Source organism: Phyllobates terribilis, unplaced genomic scaffold (genome assembly GCF_046119375.1).
Source record: "Phyllobates terribilis strain yellow unplaced genomic scaffold, ASM4611937v1 Scaffold_505__1_contigs__length_1300667, whole genome shotgun sequence".
Classification (NCBI taxonomy): domain Eukaryota; kingdom Metazoa; phylum Chordata; class Amphibia; order Anura; family Dendrobatidae; genus Phyllobates; species Phyllobates terribilis.
The window spans coordinates 906,279-932,113 of NW_027363265.1; the positions used below are offsets into that span (position 1 = coordinate 906,279).

General features: G+C 49.0%; 7 non-coding genes and 2 pseudogenes across 7 annotated transcripts; all 9 read left to right on the forward strand.

Moving 5' to 3' along the window:
- Nucleotides 1-831: 831 nt before the first annotated feature.
- LOC141231129 (U2 spliceosomal RNA) lies at nucleotides 832-1,022 on the forward strand. The gene has a single exon (XR_012297539.1). It is a non-coding gene; the product is annotated as a U2 spliceosomal RNA (small nuclear RNA).
- A 1,121-nt stretch (nucleotides 1,023-2,143) lies between these two features.
- On the forward strand, nucleotides 2,144-2,334 carry LOC141231331 (U2 spliceosomal RNA). Its single transcript, XR_012297743.1, has one exon. It is a non-coding gene; the product is annotated as a U2 spliceosomal RNA (small nuclear RNA).
- Nucleotides 2,335-3,452: 1,118 nt separating this feature from the next.
- LOC141231371 (U2 spliceosomal RNA) lies at nucleotides 3,453-3,645 on the forward strand. The gene has a single exon (XR_012297782.1). It is a non-coding gene; the product is annotated as a U2 spliceosomal RNA (small nuclear RNA).
- A 1,115-nt stretch (nucleotides 3,646-4,760) lies between these two features.
- On the forward strand, nucleotides 4,761-4,951 carry LOC141231130 (U2 spliceosomal RNA). Its single transcript, XR_012297540.1, has one exon. It is a non-coding gene; the product is annotated as a U2 spliceosomal RNA (small nuclear RNA).
- Nucleotides 4,952-6,070: 1,119 nt separating this feature from the next.
- LOC141231131 (U2 spliceosomal RNA) lies at nucleotides 6,071-6,261 on the forward strand. Its single transcript, XR_012297541.1, has one exon. It is a non-coding gene; the product is annotated as a U2 spliceosomal RNA (small nuclear RNA).
- A 10,461-nt stretch (nucleotides 6,262-16,722) lies between these two features.
- Nucleotides 16,723-16,932, forward strand: LOC141231449 (U2 spliceosomal RNA; annotated as a pseudogene).
- A 1,121-nt stretch (nucleotides 16,933-18,053) lies between these two features.
- On the forward strand, nucleotides 18,054-18,143 carry LOC141231473 (U2 spliceosomal RNA; annotated as a pseudogene).
- A 5,552-nt stretch (nucleotides 18,144-23,695) lies between these two features.
- Nucleotides 23,696-23,890, forward strand: LOC141231400 (U2 spliceosomal RNA). The gene has a single exon (XR_012297810.1). It is a non-coding gene; the product is annotated as a U2 spliceosomal RNA (small nuclear RNA).
- Nucleotides 23,891-25,011: 1,121 nt separating this feature from the next.
- On the forward strand, nucleotides 25,012-25,202 carry LOC141231274 (U2 spliceosomal RNA). Its single transcript, XR_012297689.1, has one exon. It is a non-coding gene; the product is annotated as a U2 spliceosomal RNA (small nuclear RNA).
- Nucleotides 25,203-25,835: the final 633 nt, after the last annotated feature.

Below are 25,835 nucleotides of genomic sequence, written 5' to 3' on the forward strand. Positions count from 1 at the left end.
AATAACTACAGGTGGTGAGATAAGCTGCACAATATAATTGACCTTTCAGTATATTGTTGCACACACACCATCTATTTAGCAAATGCCCTTGTTATCAACAGCAGCCTTTTAAACTCACCTGAGCTAACAGGTATGTGCGCTGGTTACTCTGCTGCGCTTAAAATTTCTTTTTTGGTTTGCTACAATGCCTTTTCTGAAACGTTGTCTCCCTCTGCTGGAACACTGACTTCTTTCATTTGATGCCTGCAGACTATAAAAGAGAACCCAACCCAAAAAGTTTGGTTGATTAGTCTGTGGCATTCTGTTAAACTGTTGCTTATGGCGATCTCTGTGAGCTTCTCAGCGACATTCAGCCAGCCAGGTATCCTGCCTGCAGTAGATGGAATGTGGCAATGGAACGCTGGCTGCGCGTGTCATAATAGGCTCTGAGCCTTTATATACCTGTGCACAGCAGCAGCCACCTTCAGTCTGCTGCTGGACAGCCAGCAGCAGCAGCAGCAGCAGCAGGAGAGGTATGTAATCAGCAGCCCTCCTGCTAAGGGTAGACAGCTGCTCGTTCCACCCCACCCCCCGCCTTAATTGGTTCTCCTCCCTTCCAACGGTGTTGAGGCGGGTGGGAACAGTAGGGGGTGAAGGTGCTGTGTTTAAAGAGGTGGAGTTATGCAGATCTAAAACGCGTGGATTGCAGCAGCAGCAAGCCGAAAAGTGCAGGCATGTAAGGGATCTAGAGGTTGACAACATGTCTTCTTAACGGGAGTCCAGGAGCTCATCTCCACAAATGGACTTTTCAGGATCCTTGGGTGGCTCCGTAGTTTGAAACCAATTCTGGTTATCGCTTCTCGGCCTTTTGGCTAAGATCAAGTGTAGTATCTGTTCTTATCAGTTTAATATCTGATACGTCCCCTATCTGGGGACCATATATTAAATGGATTTTTAGAACAGGGAGATGGAAAAAGAGCTTGCTCTGTCCACTCCACGCATTGACCTGGTATTGCAGTATCTCCAGGACCGGTGCACCCCTTCTTTAATGCAGTTTCTAAAATCAGAAAGAATTGAATTCAATGTTTTTTGTTCATTTTGCTTGTTTGTCGGATTTTGGGATGGACTCTTTGGCTTTGCTTTTCTTCTCCTCATTGGATTTTTCATGTTCAAAGTTGCAGAAGCCAGATTACAAGCTCATTTTGGTTCAACTTCAGCAACTGTGCATTGCATTGCCATGTAATGTAATGAAATGCTATCTTTCTAGCTCTCCCTTTTTACTTCCTTTTGGATAAACAGACATATTAGGCAAGCATTTTGGAGCTTTCACCTAAATAACTACAGGTGGTGAGATAAGCTGCACAATATAATTGACCTTTCAGTATATTGTTGCACACACACCATCTATTTAGCAAATGCCCTTGTTATCAACAGCAGCCTTTTAAACTCACCTGAGCTAACAGGTATGTGCGCTGGTTACTCTGCTGCGCTTAAAATTTCTTTTTTGGTTTGCTACAATGCCTTTTCTGAAACGTTGTCTCCCTCTGCTGGAACACTGACTTCTTTCATTTGATGCCTGCAGACTATAAAAGAGAACCCAACCCAAAAAGTTTGGTTGATTAGTCTGTGGCATTCTGTTAAACTGTTGCTTATGGCGGTCTCTGTGAGCTTCTCAGCGACATTCAGCCAGCCAGGTATCCTGCCTGCAGTAGATGGAATGTGGCAATGGAACGCTGGCTGCGCGTGTCATAATAGGCTCTGAGCCTTTATATACCTGTGCACAGCAGCAGCCACCTTCAGTCTGCTGCTGGACAGCCAGCAGCAGCAGCAGCAGCAGCAGGAGAGGTATGTAATCAGCAGCCCTCCTGCTAAGGGTAGACAGCTGCTCGTTCCACCCCACCCCCCGCCTTAATTGGTTCTCCTCCCTTCCAACGGTGTTGAGGCGGGTGGGAACAGCAGGGGGTGAAGGTGCTGTGTTTAAAGAGGTGGAGTTATGCAGATCTAAAACGCGTGGATTGCAGCAGCAGCAAGCCGAAAAGTGCAGGCATGTAAGGGATCTAGAGGTTGACAACATGTCTTCTTAACGGGAGTCCAGGAGCTCATCTCCACAAATGGACTTTTCAGGATCCTTGGGTGGCTCCGTAGTTTGAAACCAATTCTGGTTATCGCTTCTCGGCCTTTTGGCTAAGATCAAGTGAAGTATCTGTTCTTATCAGTTTAATATCTGATACGTCCCCTATCTGGGGACCATATATTAAATGGATTTTTAGAACAGGGAGATGGAAAAAGAGCTTGCTCTGTCCACTCCACGCATTGACCTGGTATTGCAGTATCTCCAGGACCGGTGCACCCCTTCTTTAATGCAGTTTCTAAAATCAGAAAGAATTGAATTCAATGTTTTTTGTTCATTTTGCTTGTTTGTCGGATTTTCGGATGGACTCTTTGGCTTTGCTTTTCTTCTCCTCATTGGATTTTTCATGTTCAAAGTTGCAGAAGCCAGATTACAAGCTCATTTTGGTTCAACTTCAGCAACTGTGCATTGCATTGCCATGTAATGTAATGAAATGCTATCTTTCTAGCTCTCCCTTTTTACTTCCTTTTGGATAAACAGACATATTAGGCAAGCATTTTGGAGCTTTCACCTAAATAACTACAGGTGGTGAGATAAGCTGCACAATATAATTGACCTTTCAGTATATTGTTGCACACACACCATCTATTTAGCAAATGCCCTTGTTATCAACAGCAGCCTTTTAAACTCACCTGAGCTAACAGGTATGTGCGCTGGTTACTCTGCTGCGCTTAAAATTTCTTTTTTGGTTTGCTACAATGCCTTTTCTGAAACGTTGTCTCCCTCTGCTGGAACACTGACTTCTTTCATTTGATGCCTGCAGACTATAAAAGAGAACCCAACCCAAAAAGTTTGGTTGATTAGTCTGTGGCATTCTATTAAACTGTTGCTTATGGCGGTCTCTGTGAGCTTCTCAGCGACATTCAGCCAGCCAGGTATCCTGCCTGCAGTAGATGGAATGTGGCAATGGAACGCTGGCTGCGCGTGTCATAATAGGCTCTGAGCCTTTATATACCTGTGCACAGCAGCAGCCACCTTCAGTCTGCTGCTGGACAGCCAGCAGCAGCAGCAGCAGCAGGAGAGGTATGTAATCAGCAGCCCTCCTGCTAAGGGTAGACAGCTGCTCGTTCCACCCCACCCCCCGCCTTAATTGGTTCTCCTCCCTTCCAACGGTGTTGAGGCGGGTGGGAACAGCAGGGGGTGAAGGTGCTGTGTTTAAAGAGGTGGAGTTATGCAGATCTAAAACGCGTGGATTGCAGCAGCAGCAAGCCGAAAAGTGCAGGCATGTAAGGGATCTAGAGGTTGACAACATGTCTTCTTAACGGGAGTCCAGGAGCTCATCTCCACAAATGGACTTTTCAGGATCCTTGGGTGGCTCCGTAGTTTGAAACCAATTCTGGTTATCGCTTCTCGGCCTTTTGGCTAAGATCAAGTGTAGTATCTGTTCTTATCAGTTTAATATCTGATACGTCCCCTATCTGGGGACCATATATTAAATGGATTTTTAGAACAGGGAGATGGAAAAAGAGCTTGCTCTGTCCACTCCACGCATTGACCTGGTATTTTGCAGTATCTCCAGGACCGGTGCACCCCTTCTTTAATGCAGTTTCTAAAATCAGAAAGAATTGAATTCAATGTTTTTTGTTCATTTTGCTTGTTTGTCGGATTTTGGGATGGACTCTTTGGCTTTGCTTTTCTTCTCCTCATTGGATTTTTCATGTTCAAAGTTGCAGAAGCCAGATTACAAGCTCATTTTGGTTCAACTTCAGCAACTGTGCATTGCATTGCCATGTAATGTAATGAAATGCTATCTTTCTAGCTCTCCCTTTTTACTTCCTTTTGGATAAACAGACATATTAGGCAAGCATTTTGGAGCTTTCACCTAAATAACTACAGGTGGTGAGATAAGCTGCACAATATAATTGACCTTTCAGTATATTGTTGCACACACACCATCTATTTAGCAAATGCCCTTGTTATCAACAGCAGCCTTTTAAACTCACCTGAGCTAACAGGTATGTGCGCTGGTTACTCTGCTGCGCTTAAAATTTCTTTTTTGGTTTGCTACAATGCCTTTTCTGAAACGTTGTCTCCCTCTGCTGGAACACTGACTTCTTTCATTTAATGCCTGCAGACTATAAAAGAGAACCCAACCCAAAAAGTTTGGTTGATTAGTCTGTGGCATTCTGTTAAACTGTTGCTTATGGCGGTCTCTGTGAGCTTCTCAGCGACATTCAGCCAGCCAGGTATCCTGCCTGCAGTAGATGGAATGTGGCAATGGAACGCTGGCTGCGCGTGTCATAATAGGCTCTGAGCCTTTATATACCTGTGCACAGCAGCAGCCACCTTCAGTCTGCTGCTGGACAGCCAGCAGCAGCAGCAGCAGGAGAGGTATGTAATCAGCAGCCCTCCTGCTAAGGGTAGACAGCTGCTCGTTCCACCCCACCCCCCGCCTTAATTGGTTCTCCTCCCTTCCAACGGTGTTGAGGCGGGTGGGAACAGCAGGGGGTGAAGGTGCTGTGTTTAAAGAGGTGGAGTTATGCAGATCTAAAACGCGTGGATTGCAGCAGCAGCAAGCCGAAAAGTGCAGGCATGTAAGGGATCTAGAGGTTGACAACATGTCTTCTTAACGGGAGTCCAGGAGTTCATCTCCACAAATGGACTTTTCAGGATCCTTGGGTGGCTCCGTAGTTTGAAACCAATTCTGGTTATCGCTTCTCGGCCTTTTGGCTAAGATCAAGTGTAGTATCTGTTCTTATCAGTTTAATATCTGATACGTCCCCTATCTGGGGACCATATATTAAATGGATTTTTAGAACAGGGAGATGGAAAAAGAGCTTGCTCTGTCCACTCCACGCATTGACCTGGTATTGCAGTATCTCCAGGACCGGTGCACCCCTTCTTTAATGCAGTTTCTAAAATCAGAAAGAATTGAATTCAATGTTTTTTGTTCATTTTGCTTGTTTGTCGGATTTTGCGATGGACTCTGGCTTTGCTTTTCTTCTCCTCATTGGATTTTTCATGTTCAAAGTTGCAGAAGCCAGATTACAAGCTCATTTTGGTTCAACTTCAGCAACTGTGCATTGCATTGCCATGTAATGTAATGAAATGCTATCTTTCTAGCTCTCCCTTTTTACTTCCTTTTGGATAAACAGACATATTAGGCAAGCATTTTGGAGCTTTCACCTAAATAACTACAGGTGGTGAGATAAGCTGCACAATATAATTGACCTTTCAGTATATTGTTGCACACACACCATCTATTTAGCAAATGCCCTTGTTATCAACAGCAGCCTTTTAAACTCACCTGAGCTAACAGGTATGTGCGCTGGTTACTCTGCTGCGCTTAAAATTTCTTTTTTGGTTTGCTACAATGCCTTTTCTGAAACGTTGTCTCCCTCTGCTGGAACACTGACTTCTTTCATTTAATGCCTGCAGACTATAAAAGAGAACCCAACCCAAAAAGTTTGGTTGATTAGTCTGTGGCATTCTGTTAAACTGTTGCTTATGGCGGTCTCTGTGAGCTTCTCAGCGACATTCAGCCAGCCAGGTATCCTGCCTGCAGTAGATGGAATGTGGCAATGGAACGCTGGCTGCGCGTGTCATAATAGGCTCTGAGCCTTTATATACCTGTGCACAGCAGCAGCCACCTTCAGTCTGCTGCTGGACAGCCAGCAGCAGCAGCAGCAGCAGCAGGAGAGGTATGTAATCAGCAGCCCTCCTGCTAAGGGTAGACAGCTGCTCGTTCCACCCCACCCCCCGCCTTAATTGGTTCTCCTCCCTTCCAACGGTGTTGAGGCGGGTGGGAACAGCAGGGGGTGAAGGTGCTGTGTTTAAAGAGGTGGAGTTATGCAGATCTAAAACGCGTGGATTGCAGCAGCAGCAAGCCGAAAAGTGCAGGCATGTAAGGGATCTAGAGGTTGACAACATGTCTTCTTAACGGGAGTCCAGGAGCTCATCTCCACAAATGGACTTTTCAGGATCCTTGGGTGGCTCCGTAGTTTGAAACCAATTCTGGTTATCGCTTCTCGGCCTTTTGGCTAAGATCAAGTGTAGTATCTGTTCTTATCAGTTTAATATCTGATACGTCCCCTATCTGGGGACCATATATTAAATGGATTTTTAGAACAGGGAGATGGAAAAAGAGCTTGCTCTGTCCACTCCACGCATTGACCTGGTATTGCAGTATCTCCAGGACCGGTGCACCCCTTCTTTAATGCAGTTTCTAAAATCAGAAAGAATTGAATTCAATGTTTTTTGTTCATTTTGCTTGTTTGTCGGATTTTGGGATGGACTCTTTGGCTTTGCTTTTCTTCTCCTCATTGGATTTTTCATGTTCAAAGTTGCAGAAGCCAGATTACAAGCTCATTTTGGTTCAACTTCAGCAACTGTGCATTGCATTGCCATGTAATGTAATGAAATGCTATCTTTCTAGCTCTCCCTTTTTACTTCCTTTTGGATAAACAGACATATTAGGCAAGCATTTTGGAGCTTTCACCTAAATAACTACAGGTGGTGAGATAAGCTGCACAATATAATTGACCTTTCAGTATATTGTTGCACACACACCATCTATTTAGCAAATGCCCTTGTTATCAACAGCAGCCTTTTAAACTCACCTGAGCTAACAGGTATGTGCGCTGGTTACTCTGCTGCGCTTAAAATTTCTTTTTTGGTTTGCTACAATGCCTTTTCTGAAACGTTGTCTCCCTCTGCTGGAACACTGACTTCTTTCATTTAATGCCTGCAGACTATAAAAGAGAACCCAACCCAAAAAGTTTGGTTGATTAGTCTGTGGCATTCTGTTAAACTGTTGCTTATGGCGGTCTCTGTGAGCTTCTCAGCGACATTCAGCCAGCCAGGTATCCTGCCTGCAGTAGATGGAATGTGGCAATGGAACGCTGGCTGCGCGTGTCATAATAGGCTCTGAGCCTTTATATACCTGTGCACAGCAGCAGCCACCTTCAGTCTGCTGCTGGACAGCCAGCAGCAGCAGCAGCAGCAGCAGGAGAGGTATGTAATCAGCAGCCCTCCTGCTAAGGGTAGACAGCTGCTCGTTCCACCCCACCCCCCGCCTTAATTGGTTCTCCTCCCTTCCAACGGTGTTGAGGCGGGTGGGAACAGCAGGGGGTGAAGGTGCTGTGTTTAAAGAGGTGGAGTTATGCAGATCTAAAACGCGTGGATTGCAGCAGCAGCAAGCCGAAAAGTGCAGGCATGTAAGGGATCTAGAGGTTGACAACATGTCTTCTTAACGGGAGTCCAGGAGCTCATCTCCACAAATGGACTTTTCAGGATCCTTGGGTGGCTCCGTAGTTTGAAACCAATTCTGGTTATCGCTTCTCGGCCTTTTGGCTCAGACCTAGTGTTTGGACAAGAGGTTCCTTGTGTACTAGCCCTCGGCCTTCCAGCATCGCCACTTCGGTGGCTTAAGCTGGATGCTGCTATAGGGGGAGAGTGAGGAGGAAACGAGAAGGCGATTCCTGAAGCGACCATGGGTGTCAAGCTTCGCTTTGCTGGGACCGGGGATCCCCGGGTCAAGAATGCTTTCCGTATCGAGGTCTCTGAGGAGAAGAAGGACCATTTCTCGTTGTCATACCTGGTCAACGCCATTTTCTATGAAATCCTGAAGATCCAGAAGTCGGAGATCATCTGTTTGCAGGAGTTCAGAAGGGAGCATAGGTACGTCTTGGTGCTTTCTTCTATGGCGGCTTGCCAAAATCTTTTCAAAACTCTTCAAGTCCTTTCAGAGCACCCTCAGCTGGATGGACTTATCTTCACTGTACTCTACTCTAAGGGGGATATCCCGGTGGTAGTATTCATGCACAACCCCTTTATCTCCCGGGATGATATCACTGCATTCCTGAGAAGACACTGCATTTTTGTGCAATTCTCCCATAAAATCTTAAATGGAGAAGGGCTGTGGACTGGGAAGTATAAATACTTTGTGAGGTTTGGGATAGACCCTCATGGTCCTGGAGGTATTCACTATCCTCCCCTGAACTTTACAATTGGAAGAGACTCTGGATATCTGTTTTTTCCCGAGGCGCCATTGTTCTGCAGGAGATGCAACATGTTCGGGCATATCCAGGATTTCTGCAAGCAATTGCCAAACTGTAGAAAGTGCAACAAGTACGGTCATCTGGCGAAGGATTGTTCCAACCCGGTGGTATGTGATGCCTGCGGGGAGGAAGGACATGTGATTCGGGATTGTAAGGCTAAAGTCAAGCCTAGGTCCTTCTCCGAAGTGACCAAAGGTAAGCCTACTGTCCCTGCTGTTACCCCACAGGTGACTACTGCAGAGATCAATGAGGAGACGGAGCCCCCTGAGGTTGAAGATCTGGTGGGTGAGGCCCAGAACCTGTTGGACCCTCAGGCCCCTGCTGGGCCAGGTATGGAGATCTCCGAGTTGGATGTGGACCTCCCTCATCAGTCCGAAATATGTGGTGAGGGTGACATGGATGTGTCTCTAGCTCGAACCCCTACATTGTCCTGGGGTGCTACAGACGAAGAGGTGGCCAGGGATGGTGGCCAAGGAGACTTTACTTCTGGGAGGTCTTTTGATGATGATGATACTCCTGAACTGGCCAATAAAAAACCCAGACGAGAGTACTCACCTGCCAGCGGAGGGTGCGACAGTCCTGCAAGTGACCGCATTTACCCGCAGGATGTCTTCTCCCCTGATGCTCCTTACCTTGGCATCCCTGAGAGCATCAACAGCTTTGGGGTGCTTTCCCAGTCTGATGATAATGGATGAGTATGGTGTGATCAACATTGAGTCATGTATTTCTTTTCATTAATTAATGTCTTGCCAATCTGGTTGGGATGTAGTGTCCCTAAATGTAAGGCAGATCAGATCTAAAATCAGAAGAACAACTGTTCTGGACTACCTGAAACATTTAGGTGCTGATGTTTTTTGCCTTCAGGAGTGTGGGATTCAGGATGCTCCTTGTGACAAAGACTGGCCTTACGGACAGCATATCTGGTCAGGGTCTAATCATAATAAAAATGATGGGGTGGGGATATTAGTAGGGAATAAAGAAATCTCTATTGATAGTTATATTGTGGTGGAGGTGGGCCGATGTTTAATTGCATTTTTGAGTTATAGAGGGTGGCGGGTCAGAATTATGAATTTATATTGCCCTACAGGGAAGGAAGAGCGGCTTGCTCTTCTTGAAAAATTAAGTTTTTTTCTTCCAGGGAAATCTCCCACTATTTTTGTTGGGGACGTTAATTGTGTCACAGAAGGAAAGTGTGACATAACAGGAAAGAAATTGTCCCATTTAATTTGTGATTTTTCCTTTTTAGATGCAGCAGTTGTTGTTCTTGGCATGCCACCACCGCCGACATACCATGCTGACCGTGGTGAGATTCATTCCAGAATTGATTTAATGTTATTTTCTAAAAATATGGTATGTTTGGATTTTTCTCAACAAAAGGTACCTTTTTCGGACCATGAATGTTTGAGAGGCGTGTTTTGTGCGAATGGTGACCAAGTGTATGGCGGTGGGGTATGGAAGTTGAATGCAAGGCTGTTAGAGGATGATGAGGTGATGAATGAGTTTAATGTAAAGTATGAAAGATGGAGAATGCGTAAGAAGGATTTTGTGTGTGTTCTTGACTGGTGGGACTGGGTGAAAGTGCAATTTAAAACTTTCTTCAAAAAGTGGGGCTATAGAAAAGCTGCCAGATATAGGAATAGGTTTAATGACCTTAATAGACGGATTGACTGGTTGAGAAAGTGTGTTGCAAGTGGTTTGGAGATGTCTGATCAACTTACTGAGGCTAAGAATGAATTGAAGCGTGTGTTGGATGAGAAAGGAAAGGAAATTATATATCGTACTAAAATTGAGCACCTGGAGAAAAATGAGAAGCGTACGAGGTTCTTTTTTAAAAAAATGAATGGTAGGAAGACTGATATGAATGAAGTTCTGAATGAAAGTGGAACCAACTGTATGGGTGAGGATGTGCTGAAAGAAGTGAATAGGTTTTATAGCAAGTTGTATGATGAGAAATGGATTGACTCTGGGCTTGTGTCATATGTTCTGAATGGTGTGGAGAAAAAACTTGATTCTGAGGAGCGTGATCTATTGTGTGAGGATGTAGTTCTGGATGAAGTGAAGAATGTGGTGTGGAGTGCTAAAAAGAGTAAGACTCCTGGGAAAGATGGTATACCTGTAGAGTTGTATGTGAAAGCATGGGAAGTTTTGGGAACAGATTTGACTGAGGTATGTAAGTATATGTGGGTGAATGGTAGGTTGTGTGAATCAATGAAAGAAGGAGTGGTTGTGCTTGTGTATAAAAAGGGTGAGAGGAAATGTTTGGAAAACTGGAGACCAATAACACTGCTGAATTCGGATTATAAGGTCTACAGTAAGTTACTGGCAAATCGTATGCGTGAAGTGATTGGTAGTGTTGTGGAGGAGGACCAAGTATGTGCAGTGCCTGGAAGAAGTATGAGTGATAACTTGTTATTGTTGAGAGATATGATTGGGGATTGCAAGGATAGAAAGCAGAAATGTATGACTTTAGCTATTGATTTTGAGAAGGCGTTTGACAGGGTTTCGCATGTGTTTTTGTTTAAAGTACTGGAAAGAACGGGGTTTCCTAGAGAATTTGTGAATTGTGTAAAATCATTGTATGATTGTGTGTCAAGTGAGTTCTTGGTTAATGGGTGGCTGTGTGACAAAGTGAAGATTAGGTCAGGAGTAAGGCAGGGGTGTCCTATGTCCCCCGTCTTATTTGTATGTGTAATAGAACCATTGTTATGTTTGATTAGACGGGATAAAATGATGAGAGGTTTGTTGGTGCCTGGTAGTGGTGGTAAGCATGTGAAAGTGTTAGGTTATATGGATGATGTTGTGGTTGTGAGTGAAAGTATGGCTTCTATGAGTAGAATTAAATTGCTTTTGGATTTTTTTGTTGGTGCGTCTGGTTTTAGGGTAAATTGGAATAAATGTAGTTTTAAATGTTTTGGAGATAGTAGTATTCGTATGGATGGTGTAAAGTGTGAAGAGGGTGTGTAGCACCCTGAGGATTCGGCTGCTACAGGGGTATTGCACCTCAACCCAGAGGTGTGATATTCCACTCCCGGGTAAGGATGGAGTGTGGACCTGAGCTCGGTAGGCTGCATGCACTACATACATCCCATTTCCGAGGAACAGGCCGACGGTACTCCCACTTAGAAATGTGCAGGTACGACCGAGTCTGTTCCTGGCTGGAGTGGGAGGGGGGTGGTACATCCCAAGTAGTGTAGGGGCAGATAGGGGGAGCAGCCTGGGTAAAGATAGGAGCTCATTGGGTGCTGGTCACCTGAGCTCACACATAGAGGGTGTATATAAGGTGGGCACCATCAAAGATCAGGGTCAGTCTGTCAGAGTCAGTCTGTCAGAGCAGAGCAGAGGAAGAGTAGCAGAGAAGCCCCAGAGAGAGAGAGGAGAAAGCAAGAGAGACCCAGAGGGGGAAGCAGAAGAGAGGACTCTAAGACCCCAAATTCAAGCTACGGGTGAAGAGTCGGCATCAGGGTACCGGAACCCAAGCTGGTGGGGGCAAAAACACACCCCAGCCAGAGACCGGAGGCCGTGGGCAGCGTCTGCCACGGCCACCCACCACATCCACCACGAAGGCATACCACGTGGAGGGTCAGGGAACCCAAGGCCAAGGGTCACCCAACAGAAGGCCCGAGGGAGCTGGACCTGGGTGGATCACTAGTGGGGACGGCCAGAGAAAGGACAGAAGGAGAGCTCAGGGTCACGCTCCGGACTCGCTTGGGGGTTGGCTGGATCCAGGACATGGTGGACGCAGCACGGCTCGGGAGGTCACTTGAAGCTGGAGTGACCGGAACATCAGCAGTGAGTAAATACCCTAAACTGCACAACCCGACTCTGTCTTCCTTTAACATCTATGCTGCACCACCACAACCCCCATCCTCTGCACCTGACCCCCTGAGGCTATACCCCACCCGTTGGGGGTTATACCATCACAAGCTGCACCTACACCATCAGCCTCAGCGGACCCTGCTGCAGTGGCGGCCATAGTGACCGCAACACAACGGGTGGCGTAGTCGACAATAAAGAACTTATAACATCTGTAGGACTGCCACATACAACTGAGTTTGACACCCTGGGCACGGACCGGGTCACAGCCACTCGGAAGACTACAACCCCCATCTGATCCGGCTCCGGATATTCCCACTAAAGAATATGGCCCAGGGGGCGCGTCAACTTTGGCGTAGTCGGCAGGATTACGTGCCCGCAACACCCGGGTACTGCGTGCCTGAAGAAAAGTGCAAGTTTACCTCAAAAAGAAGTCTCCTGCCGGTTCCGGAGGGTCCCCGCCATCGGACTCCATCACAGATCGATTCCCGCCGGTTGTCCGCCATTAACAGCTTTTTCCCGCCATCTGCAGAGTTTCCCGCCACTGGGAAGCGATTCCCGCCATTTCCAAAGGTTTCCCGCCTTGGAAGAGCGGACGCCATTATGGGCGTGCCAGAGGGTGGTGAGAGGCCACCTCCCATCGTGGGCCAGGACCGAAAATGGCGCCAAAAGTGGAAACCGCCCCCACCAACAGAGACTGTGATGCTAGAGGTGTCTGTCAGAGTGAAAGAACAGCCCCTGGAGCTGACAGTCACCAAGTGGCCCCGGGACCGCCCTCGAAGGGGGAGGAGACGAAAGGAGAGAACAAAGATGGGTGTCGCTTGGAGCAGTCTGGAGCGAGCGCACCCGGAGGCAAGAAGCCGGGAGAAGAATATCGGAGGAGCTTACCCGGAGATGGCGAGAAAGCAGAGCAGCACCGGCCCGCTGGCCAGGAGCCTGCTGGAAGCAACAGAAGGAGAGCAGAGCAGCACCGGCCCGCTGGCCAGGAGCCTGCTGGAAACAACTGTAGAAGAGCAGAGCAGCACCGACCCGTTGGTCAGGAGCCTGCTGGAAGCAACGACCCCACTAGGCCTAGTGGAGGTACTAGCACAGCTCCCCCGAGACCGGGAGTGTGCGCAGACCGCTCTGGAGGGCCTCGCAAGGAGGATGGCCCGGGTGCAGCGAGAGACGTTGGCGGAGTGGAGCCGTGAGATGGCCCAGCCTACCGAGACCCGTCAGCGGAGCACGCCACCCAAGACGAGGAAACAGACCGCCTCTGAGGATGGCGCAGGAGGAATGAAGGCCGGAGACGGCGCCGAGAAGGGAGCCGAACGAGTGGAGGCAGGTAAAGGGGACGTCTATACCCCAAACCGGGAAACCGCGTACCTGCCCCAGCTCCCCGTCGCAGAGCCCGAAGTCTATCCTGCCGTGCCCGTCGCTGCAACGTCACCGCCGCAGACTAGGCCTCAAACGGGAGCCGCGACCCCTGTGACGTCACACGCCTCGACCCCGGGCGTGACCAAGCAGGAAGTACCACCAGCCTGGTCGCAAGGCCTAGTACCCCCGGGCGCCGCAGTACCAACAGCGCCCCCTACCTCCGCGGAGCCCCCGGCCTGGTCGCAGGGCCAAGTAGCCCAGGGCGCCGCCGTCCTTACGGTGCCCTTCACCTTCCAGATACCCCAGGCCTGGCCGCAAGGCCCGGGCAACCCGGGCGCTAACACCACCGCGCCCATAAGACCAAGAGTGCCGCATCTGGGAGAGGACCTGTTCGCCCAGCATACGTGCCCGGACGGGTCTGAATCTAGAGCTAAAGGTAACAATAAAGAAAGAGCAGGAGGACGCCGTCGTTAAGTACAGCGAAGCAGGAGCTGTATATAGTTGCCCGTCGGGGCACCATAAACTGAAACTGAAACTGTTGCTGTTGATAATATAGTCCCCGTTGGGACCAGCAAGTGTGAACTGTTTACCCGTATTTCCCTTAAATCCCACTGACCGAGGACTGAGAGCGGTCATTTCTCCCCAATACCTGGCCGAGGACTGAGAGCGGCCACTACCCCTGTATATAGTTGCGCGTCCTAAAGCGCCCCCTACCGGTTTTATAGGGAAAACCAGTTTTCTAAGAGACTGTCGCACTTTACCCGGTCACACGTTGCACAGTGACCGGAGGAGGAGCCTGAGGCGACGAGAATGTTTTATCTGCTAAGATATGTTGTTTAATATGTTTCATATGTTTATGAAAAAAAAAAAAATGTATGTTTGGTGTTGTTTTTATCTTACAGCCCGAGGACGTGCTGTGATTTACCAGGGGGGAATGTAGCACCCTGAGGATTCGGCTGCTACAGGGGTATTGCACCTCAACCCAGAGGTGTGATATTCCACTCCCGGGTAAGGATGGAGTGTGGACCTGAGCTCGGTAGGCTGCATGCACTACATACATCCCATTTCCGAGGAACAGGCCGACGGTACTCCCACTTAGAAATGTGCAGGTACGACCGAGTCTGTTCCTGGCTGGAGTGGGAGGGGGGTGGTACATCCCAAGTAGTGTAGGGGCAGATAGGGGGAGCAGCCTGGGTAAAGATAGGAGCTCATTGGGTGCTGGTCACCTGAGCTCACACATAGAGGGTGTATATAAGGTGGGCACCATCAAAGATCAGGGTCAGTCTGTCAGAGTCAGTCTGTCAGAGCAGAGCAGAGGAAGAGGAGCAGAGAAGCCCCAGAGAGAGAGAGGAGAAAGCAAGAGAGACCCAGAGGGGGAAGCAGAAGAGAGGACTCTAAGACCCCAAATTCAAGCTACGGGTGAAGAGTCGGCATCAGGGTACCGGAACCCAAGCTGGTGGGGGAAAAACACACCCCAGCCAGAGACCGGAGGCCGTGGGCAGCGTCTGCCATGGCCACCCACCACATCCACCACGAAGGCATACCACGTGGAGGGTCAGGGAACCCAAGGCCAAGGGTCACCCAACAGAAGGCCCGAGGGAGCTGGACCTGGGTGGATCACTAGTGGGGACGGCCAGAGAAAGGACAGAAGGAGAGCTCAGGGTCACGCTCCGGACTCGCTTGGGGGTTGGCTGGATCCAGGACCTGGTGGACGCAGCACGGCTCGGGAGGTCACTTGAAGCTGGAGTGACCGGAACATCAGCAGTGAGTAAATACCCTAAACTGCACAACCCGACTCTGTCTTCCTTTAACATCTATGCTGCACCACCACAACCCCCATCCTCTGCACCTGACCCCCTGAGGCTATACCCCACCCGTTGGGGGTTATACCATCACAAGCTGCACCTACACCATCAGCCTCAGCGGACCCTGCTGCAGCGGCGGCCATAGTGACCGCAACACAACGGGTGGCGTAGTCGACAATAAAGAACTTATAACATCTGTAGGACTGCCACATACAACTGAGTTTGACACCCTGGGCACGGACCGGGTCACAGCCACTCGGAAGACTACAACCCCCATCTGATCCGGCTCCGGATATTCCCACTAAAGAATATGGCCCAGGGGGCGCGTCAGGTGCAATCAAGATTTTGGGCGTATTATTTAATGATGACTTAAAAGGGAATGAAAGTTGGGAAGAGTGTGGTATGCGGGTTGAACGTAAATTGAATTTTTGGCGAATGAGAGAATTGACTCTGCGTGGTAAGGTGTTAATTATCAAAGCAGTGATTCTCCCTATCCTGCTTTATGTGGCGACTGTTTTTCCTTCTCCTTACAGGAAAATTAAGAGAATAGAGAAGTTGGTATTCACATTCCTGTGGTGTAGTAAGATGGAGAAGTTGAAGCGGGAGAGCCTTTTTAAGGCTTGTCAGCATGGTGGGCTGGCCTTTCCCAATATTGAAGTTTTTTTAGGCCTTAATTATATTAAGACTGTGGTTATTTTGCTGGGTAAAGGCAATAAAGGTGCTTTTATGGCTAATTATTCTGCTGGATGGATGTTGTATGGGTTATGCTGGAGGAAGAGAGATGCGAGTGTGCCTGTGGCCTTTAAGTGTCCTGTTTGGTATGAGGTGATTGAGAAATTTGTGAGAAAGCATGATTTGTTGAGTGTGGTAATGAATGATTTTAGAATGACCAAGAATGTGGTGAAAAGAATGAGTGCAAATGAGGTAGAGTGTAATATTGTTTGGCTGAGAGGGAATGAGGTTTCAGATGCATGGAAGAAGTTAGATACGTATAGGATGTCAAACAAACAGAAGGATGTTGTGTGGATGACTTTACATAATATTTTACCTGTGAGAGAAGTGCAGAAGAAAAGAGAGTTGATAAGAACAGATGTGTGTCCGAGAGTGGGATGTGGTGGTTGTGAGACTGTGAGGCATGTTATGTGGGATTGTGAGTACGCGTACAGTGTGTGGAAGTGTGTAGGTGGATTGTGTAAGGGTTTAGCAGGCGTGAATTTTGTGGATTGGCGTGTGGCGATGTTTGGAATTGGTGCGTGTAGTCGGTCTAAAGATAGAATTTTATGGTTGATAATGGCTTGTGTGATGGAGAGTTTGTGGGATGCAAGGAACCTTGGACTTTTCAAAAGGAAATCTTTATCAGTGAATGAATGTGTTAGACTTATTCTTTCAAGACTATACCTGATATATAAGTTGGACAGCAGAGGCGGTGGTGGCACAGATGCCGAAGGGATTTGGAAATTTAAAAAGTGGCATTACCTTATCAAATACCAGTGATTTTTTTCTTTGTGATTCCTTGAAGTTTCTGCATTTGTGTTATGTAAAGGATGTTCCCTTGTGATTATATCTCGTCTTATACTACTGCTAAATAAATAGAACCATGATGATGAGAAGTTTTAAGTAGCAAATTTTGGAGAAATTCATACTGTTTGCTAAAAAACTAAACTGAATGGTTTAAAAAAAAAAAAAAAAAAAAAAATCTGTTCTTATCAGTTTAATATCTGATACGTCCCCTATCTGGGGACCATATATTAAATGGATTTTTAGAACAGGGAGATGGAAAAAGAGCTTGCTCTGTCCACTCCACGCATTGACCTGGTATTGCAGTATCTCCAGGACCGGTGCACCCCTTCTTTAATGCAGTTTCTAAAATCAGAAAGAATTGAATTCAATGTTTTTTGTTCATTTTGCTTGTTTGTCGGATTTTGGGATGGACTCTTTGGCTTTGCTTTTCTTCTCCTCATTGGATTTTTCATGTTCAAAGTTGCAGAAGCCAGATTACAAGCTCATTTTGGTTCAACTTCAGCAACTGTGCATTGCATTGCCATGTAATGTAATGAAATGCTATCTTTCTAGCTCTCCCTTTTTACTTCCTTTTGGATAAACAGACATATTAGGCAAGCATTTTGGAGCTTTCACCTAAATAACTACAGGTGGTGAGATAAGCTGCACAATATAATTGACCTTTCAGTATATTGTTGCACACACACCATCTATTTAGCAAATGCCCTTGTTATCAACAGCAGCCTTTTAAACTCACCTGAGCTAACAGGTATGTGCGCTGGTTACTCTGCTGCGCTTAAAATTTCTTTTTTGGTTTGCTACAATGCCTTTTCTGAAACGTTGTCTCCCTCTGCTGGAACACTGACTTCTTTCATTTAATGCCTGCAGACTATAAAAGAGAACCCAACCCAAAAAGTTTGGTTGATTAGTCTGTGGCATTCTGTTAAACTGTTGCTTATGGCGGTCTCTGTGAGCTTCTCAGCGACATTCAGCCAGCCAGGTATCCTGCCTGCAGTAGATGGAATGTGGCAATGGAACGCTGGCTGCGCGTGTCATAATAGGCTCTGAGCCTTTATATACCTGTGCACAGCAGCAGCCACCTTCAGTCTGCTGCTGGACAGCCAGCAGCAGCAGCAGCAGCAGCAGGAGAGGTATGTAATCAGCAGCCCTCCTGCTAAGGGTAGACAGCTGCTCGTTCCACCCCACCCCCCGCCTTAATTGGTTCTCCTCCCTTCCAACGGTGTTGAGGCGGGTGGGAACAGCAGGGGGTGAAGGTGCTGTGTTTAAAGAGGTGGAGTTATGCAGATCTAAAACGCGTGGATTGCAGCAGCAGCAAGCCGAAAAGTGCAGGCATGTAAGGGATCTAGAGGTTGACAACATGTCTTCTTAACGGGAGTCCAGGAGCTCATCTCCACAAATGGACTTTTCAGGATCCTTGGGTGGCTCCGTAGTTTGAAACCAATTCTGGTTATCGCTTCTCGGCCTTTTGGCTAAGATCAAGTGTAGTATCTGTTCTTTTAAGAACACAAGAGCTACGATCTACACTTGACGAGAGCTATCGAACTCGGAAGGAGAAGAGCTTCGGAGCCCAGCTGACATCGGAGAAGGAAGGCGGATATCGGTGAGAGGAAGAAGCTCTAAAGAATCCAGAAGAAGACGAAGACTCGGAGAAGAATCGGGCTGTCCTGTGGAATCTTCGAGGAAGAAAATCATCGAGACAAAGACCTTTCGGGGAATTTGTCCAGAAAACGACGGGAGAAGAATCTGCATAGCTCCACCCATTCCGGGAAGAGTTCCAGATCCAGCTCCAAGAAGTAACTGCAGGAGGAAAGCCATGGCAAGCGCTGCGAGGAAGGCCGAAAAGAAGAGCCTGGAGCAGGGGACAGCCAGGAGGGCCCAGCCCGGAGCCGATTCTGACCCCAAGGACTCTGCCTCCACGACTGGCCAGCAGAAGGGACCCCAGAAGCCCCGCCATGAAGCTCCAGCCCTGGAGCCATGGATGCGGCAGACGGTGGCCCTGAAGCTGAAGGAAGTGGATGGGAGGGTGCCGGACATGTCCTCGGACGTGTTCTGCCAGAAGATGCTGCTGGATCGAGGCTTCTCCAGGTCGGACACCCTCAGCATCCAGACCTTCTTGACGGGGATCTTCTTCGTCACCTTCGCCACTGTGAACACCTGCAGGAGGTTCTGGGAAATGGTAAGCACAAAAGGACCGGATAATTCTTTCTCTGCCTTTACAGGTAGCTGCCCTATCCAGAGGGACGAAAGGAGGATCACGGTCTCCATGCGCAACCCGCACACCCCAGGCCAAGACATCTGTACCTTCCTGAGACGCTTCTGTTTGGTTGTGAAGGAACCCTCTCACATCCTGAATGGACTCGGCTTCTGGACAGGTAAGTGGTCGGTGACCGTTAGACTTCACAGGGACCTGGCGTACTCAGACGGACTTCGGCACCTGCCCCCGACATTCTCCCTGGGCAACTCCTACGGCCTCATCTATTACCCGGACATGCCGCGGAACTGCAGGAGATGCGGCAAGAACGGCCACGAGATGAAGGACTGCATGGAGGATGCCTGCAGGATTTGTCGAGTGACGGGACACAGCTCGAAGGACTGCCCGAAGAAGACGTCCTGCAACCTGTGTGGGCTGGCGGCTCATCTGTACAAGGATTGCCCCAAGTGTGAGAGATCCTGGGCATCGGTGGTTGTGACGACCCCAGCTCCGGAGGACAAGGCCCCGACGACCAGGCCTGTGAAGGTCAAGGACGCGACGACCAAGGCCCCAGCGGCCAAGGCCAAGACGACCAAGGCCAAAGCGGTCAAGGAGTCGGTGGCCAAAGCCCCAGTGACGGTCCCAGCAGCTCCGAAGCATAAGAAAAAGTCAAAGGAGGGTAAGAGTTCTGTCACCCCTCTCTCGATCCCTCCCCCTGCCACCCCCGTCCAATCCCCCCCCACCCCGGCCACCACTGCTGAGGATACCACTTCCTCTTCCTCCTTCCCCTACTCCTCAGCAGGTGTCCTTTCCCCTGCCCCGGCAGCCACTCTCCCTCCCCAGACCATGGTAGCGGTGGAATTAACCTTTCCTCCACCCGCCGCTATCTATTCCGAGGAGGATTTTCCCCTTCTTGTCTCCCCAGTTCCAACCCGGGGAAAGAGGAAGGTGGAGGACAGCCCTGCTACTGAATCCTCCAAAAAGAAGATTCTGGATTTCGTAGGCGAAAAGGAGGATACCCTCCCTGAGCCAGAAGAGATGGAGCACATGGTTGAGACCCTGGTGGCCGAGCCAGAAGAGGAGGAACTGGTGGTCGCCGAGATCGAGGCCGCGCTGCTTGACCAGATGGAGGAAGAGGGCCTGCTGGTGATCCCGTCACCAGCAGTCAACACCGACGAGGGACCACCCGACCGGAGTGGTAACTAAGGTGTATTGCCTGCGCTAACTTTTTCTTTTTTCCCTACATGATGGCTAATATTAACTTATTTTCCATTAATGTCAGGAGCATCAAGGACAAGTTCAGACGTCAGACTATTTATGCCTTCCTTACTTCCCAGTTGTGTGATGTTTATATGTTGCAGGAATGTTCCCTTCCCTCCTCTAGGTCCTTCAAACATCTGGCCAGGGAGTGGTCCCACGGTCCATCCTACTGGTCCGGTGGGGGTGACTGCAAGTCTGCGGGGGTCGCAATTCTGATCAGGGGGGGCGCATTCACGCTTGAGTCCGTCCAGGAGCTCATCTGCGGCAGGGCTCTTGTTGTAGATGGCAACTGGGCGGGAGAACCTGTCAGGTTCATCAACGTGTATGCGTCCCCACTGAAGAATGAGCGTCTGGAGCTTTTCCAGACCCTGCGGCTTCAGCTTGCCACCACCAGGACCTTAGTGATGGCCGGGGATTTCAACTGCCCCATCGAGGAGGATGGTCGTAGTTCTGGCACATCTGCCAAGTTGGACATCACGTCCAAGCTGCTCATCGAGATGGTAACCGAGGCCTCTCTTCAGGACGTGGTGGGCTCCATGGGGAGAGGCTCCACGAACTATTCGTGGAGCCGAGCCGATGGCTCACTCCGCTCCAGGATTGACTTTGTGTTCACCTCTCGGGCAGTCAGGCAGAGTAGGCACTCGATGGTCCCCTGCTTCTTCTCCGACCACAGAGCCATTCACTTACAAGGTGTCATCGGCGACGGTTTTCCGTCCGGCCCCGGCTCCTGGAAGCTGAATTGTGCTCTGCTGGCTCAGGATGAAGTCGTGGAGGAGCTGAGAGCAGCCTACGCAATGTGGCAGTCCTACAAGGGTAGCTTCCAAACAGTCTCTGATTGGTGGGAATATGTTAAACTTGAGTTTCGCTGTTTCTTTCAGGCCAAGGGTCGACAACAGGCGTGTGAGAAGAGGAGGGACTTCAGAGGGCTGCAGCGCGAGCTGCGGTCGCTGCAGGACCTTCTTCACTGCGGCTGGGACGTGAGGGAGGAGCTGGAGGAGACCAAGAAGAGCCTGAAAAGGCACTTTGAGGAGGAGTCCAAGCGAATCGTCTTCCGTTCCAAAGTGGAGAATCTGGAGAAGGGTGAGAAATGTAACTCATTCTTTTTCAGGAAACTTCATGCCGGTCACACGCCCCTGAACGAGCTGCGAGACGAGAGCGGAAACATGCGACGTGGGAACGAGGACGTGATGAGGGTCGTCAGCGACTTCTACAGCGAACTCTACTCCCACAAGACTACCGACCCCGACGCTGCTGATAAGTTCCTGTCAGGTATCACTAACCATCTTGATCCTGCAGGCACGGCAGCCTTGGACAAACCTCTGATGGTGGGCGAATTGCTCTCTGCCGCTAAATCCTTTAGGACCGGCAGGACCCCGGGCAGTGATGGTCTTCCAGCGGAGCTCTATGTAGCGCTGGGAGACCTCATCTGTCCGGACCTGTTGGACCTGTACGAGGAGATGGTGGTGGAGGGTAGAATGCCTCCATCTTTGAGGGAAGGAATGGTCACGATCCTGTACAAGCGGAAGGGAGAGAGGTGCGACCTGAGGAATTGGCGTCCCATCACTCTGCTCAACGTGGACTACAAGATCCTGGCCAAGACGATGGCGACACGACTTAAGACGGTCATCGGACGGATCATCCACCCGGACCAGACCTGCGGCATCCCTGGACGTCGCATCGCAGACAGCCTCGCTCTCGTGCGGGACACGGTCGAGTACATCAAGGTCCGCCGCGCACACGCGGCCCTGGTCTCCTTGGATCAGGAGAAGGCCTTCGACCGGGTTTCCCACGAGTTCATGGGCCGAGCTCTGCACCGGTTAGGTTTGGGTAACATGTTTTGTTCGTATGTCCGTCTGATGTATTTTGATATCCACAGCTCGGTGTTGGTGAACGGCTGGAAGACTGACCCCTTCCCTGTCCTCTCTGGGGTCAGACAAGGCTGCCCTCTATCACCTCGTCTTTTTGTTTGTGTTATAGAACTCTTTGCAGAGGCTATCCGGCAGAATGGAGAGATCAGAGGGATCACCGCACCGGGTTCGGGACGACACGAGGTCAAGTGCTCGCTCTACATGGACGACGTCACCGTCTTCTGCGCTGATCGTGGTTCAGTCGATGCCCTCGTCCAGACGTGTGAGAGGTTCGGCCGGGCTTCAGGGGCCAAAGTCAACTGCAGGAAGTCGGAAGCCATGCTCTTCGGGGATTGGCAGCCGGCCTCCTCCGCCCCCTTCCCCTTCAACATTCAACCGGATTTCCTCAAGGTGCTGGGAGTCTGGTTCGGGAAGGAAGGAGCGGCCCTCAAGTCCTGGCAAGAACGCTTGGCCAAGGTGAAGCAACGGATCGGACTCTGGAGCCTCAGACACCTCACTTGTGAGGGTAAGGCACTCGTCCTGCGTAATGAGGTCCTGCCCGTCTTGCAGTACACGGCGCAGGCCTGGCCCCCACACGTCACTGTGTGCAGGGCCATTACCAGGACAGTGTTTCACTTTGTCTGGGGATCCAAGATGGACAGAGTCAGGCGGGCCGTCATGTACAAGGAGCCTTGCAAGGGTGGGAAGGGCGTTCCAGATATCCCCACCCTCCTGCGATCCTCTTTTGTGTGTGATTGTGTCCGCCGGACTTTGCAAGTCAAGAATGGCTCCGCGGGCAGGTCCATGTCTCGCTTCTTCCTGCTTCCTCTTTGGAGGCGACTCGGCTGGGACAAGTGGGACAGCTCCTTCCCCTACAACTGGACGACGCCATGGTTCTACGGAGACGTCGTTCGATTTGTGGGGGAACATCAACTGGAGGGACTCAAGCCCGACTTGTGGAAGCCCAAAACTATCCACAAGCTCATCAGAGCCAAGGATGACGTGGAGAACATCACAGGACTTCACCAGGACACGCTGGAGACTGTGTGGACAAATGTGTCGTCTGACAGGCTGACCAACGGGCACAAGGACTTGTCGTGGATGGCGATTCAGGGCGGACTGCCCGTCCGATCATTCATGCATGCCCGGAACCTGTGCAAGACCCGGTACTGCCCAAGGTGCCCCTTCGTGGAGGAAACATCTTTGCACACTTTTTGGGACTGCGGATTTGCACAGCGCCTGTTGACTGCCCTTGAGGACGACCTGAGGAACTCTGTCCCCAGGGCGAGCCTATCGCACCATTCTGTGCTTTACGGACTCTTCCCTGGGGTTCATACCGTCGGAGCCATCCAGGAGGCTTGGCGCCTTATGAACTGCTTCAAGGATGCCGTTTGGGTCGCCAGGAACCGGCTCATCTTGAGGAGGGAGAGGATGTCCATCCAGGACTGCCGCAGGCTGATCCACAGCCTGCTCAGAGACTATTCTATCGTGGACGGTCCGGAGGACGAGGATGAGGACTAAACCCCTCCTCCCCCTCTCCCCTTATGTGTCTTGTCTTTCAATAAAGCTTCGGGCCTGTGATTTTCCCCTCCCCATCCCCTTTTTCCCAATCACCATCCCTTATCACGGTTCGTCGTACTGTATTGATTGACATGCTTTTTCTTTCAGATTGAGTGTTTTGTGTAGCATAGGGGTGTGATGTGTCTAGTTAGTGCGTCGTATCCTCATGCTATGTAAATATGATGTAGAATTCTGTGTGTACTGGGTTGCAGCACTGTACACTGTCTGTTAACTTATTTTTTGTGCTAATAAAAGATATATTCAATCAAAAAAAATCTGTTCTTATCAGTTTAATATCTGATACGTCCCCTATCTGGGGACCATATATTAAATGGATTTTTAGAACAGGGAGATGGAAAAAGAGCTTGCTCTGTCCACTCCACGCATTGACCTGGTATTGCAGTATCTCCAGGACCGGTGCACCCCTTCTTTAATGCAGTTTCTAAAATCAGAAAGAATTGAATTCAATGTTTTTTGTTCATTTTGCTTGTTTGTCGGATTTTGGGATGGACTCTTTGGCTTTGCTTTTCTTCTCCTCATTGGATTTTTCATGTTCAAAGTTGCAGAAGCCAGATTACAAGCTCATTTTGGTTCAACTTCAGCAACTGTGCATTGCATTGCCATGTAATGTAATGAAATGCTATCTTTCTAGCTCTCCCTTTTTACTTCCTTTTGGATAAACAGACATATTAGGCAAGCATTTTGGAGCTTTCACCTAAATAACTACAGGTGGTGAGATAAGCTGCACAATATAATTGACCTTTCAGTATATTGTTGCACACACACCATCTATTTAGCAAATGCCCTTGTTATCAACAGCAGCCTTTTAAACTCACCTGAGCTAACAGGTATGTGCGCTGGTTACTCTGCTGCGCTTAAAATTTCTTTTTTGGTTTGCTACAATGCCTTTTCTGAAACGTTGTCTCCCTCTGCTGGAACACTGACTTCTTTCATTTAATGCCTGCAGACTATAAAAGAGAACCCAACCCAAAAAGTTTGGTTGATTAGTCTGTGGCATTCTGTTAAACTGTTGCTTATGGCGGTCTCTGTGAGCTTCTCAGCGACATTCAGCCAGCCAGGTATCCTGCCTGCAGTAGATGGAATGTGGCAATGGAACGCTGGCTGCGCGTGTCATAATAGGCTCTGAGCCTTTATATACCTGTGCACAGCAGCAGCCACCTTCAGTCTGCTGCTGGACAGCCAGCAGCAGCAGCAGCAGCAGCAGGAGAGGTATGTAATCAGCAGCCCTCCTGCTAAGGGTAGACAGCTGCTCGTTCCACCCCACCCCCCGCCTTAATTGGTTCTCCTCCCTTCCAACGGTGTTGAGGCGGGTGGGAACAGCAGGGGGTGAAGGTGCTGTGTTTAAAGAGGTGGAGTTATGCAGATCTAAAACGCGTGGATTGCAGCAGCAGCAAGCCGAAAAGTGCAGGCATGTAAGGGATCTAGAGGTTGACAACATGTCTTCTTAACGGGAGTGCAGGAGCTCATCTCCACAAATGGACTTTTCAGGATCCTTGGGTGGCTCCGTAGTTTGAAACCAATTCTGGTTATCGCTTCTCGGCCTTTTGGCTAAGATCAAGTGTAGTATCTGTTCTTATCAGTTTAATATCTGATACGTCCCCTATCTGGGGACCATATATTAAATGGATTTTTAGAACAGGGAGATGGAAAAAGAGCTTGCTCTGTCCACTCCACGCACTGACCTGGTATTGCAATATCTCCAGGACCGGTGCACCCCTTCTTTAATGCAGTTTCTAAAATCAGAAAGAATTGAATTCAATGTTTTTTGTTCATTTTGCTTGTTTGTCGGATTTTGGGATGGACTCTTTGGCTTTGCTTTTCTTCTCCTCATTGGATTTTTCATGTTCAAAGTTGCAGAAGCCAGATTACAAGCTCATTTTGGTTCAACTTCAGCAACTGTGCATTGCATTGCCATGTAATGTAATGAAATGCTATCTTTCTAGCTCTCCCTTTTTACTTCCTTTTGGATAAACAGACATATTAGGCAAGCATTTTGGAGCTTTCACCTAAATAACTACAGGTGGTGAGATAAGCTGCACAATATAATTGACCTTTCAGTATATTGTTGCACACACACCATCTATTTAGCAAATGCCCTTGTTATCAACAGCAGCCTTTTAAACTCACCTGAGCTAACAGGTATGTGCGCTGGTTACTCTGCTGCGCTTAAAATTTCTTTTTTGGTTTGCTACAATGCCTTTTCTGAAACGTTGTCTCCCTCTGCTGGAACACTGACTTCTTTCATTTAATGCCTGCAGACTATAAAAGAGAACCCAACCCAAAAAGTTTGGTTGATTAGTCTGTGGCATTCTGTTAAACTGTTGCTTATGGCGGTCTCTGTGAGCTTCTCAG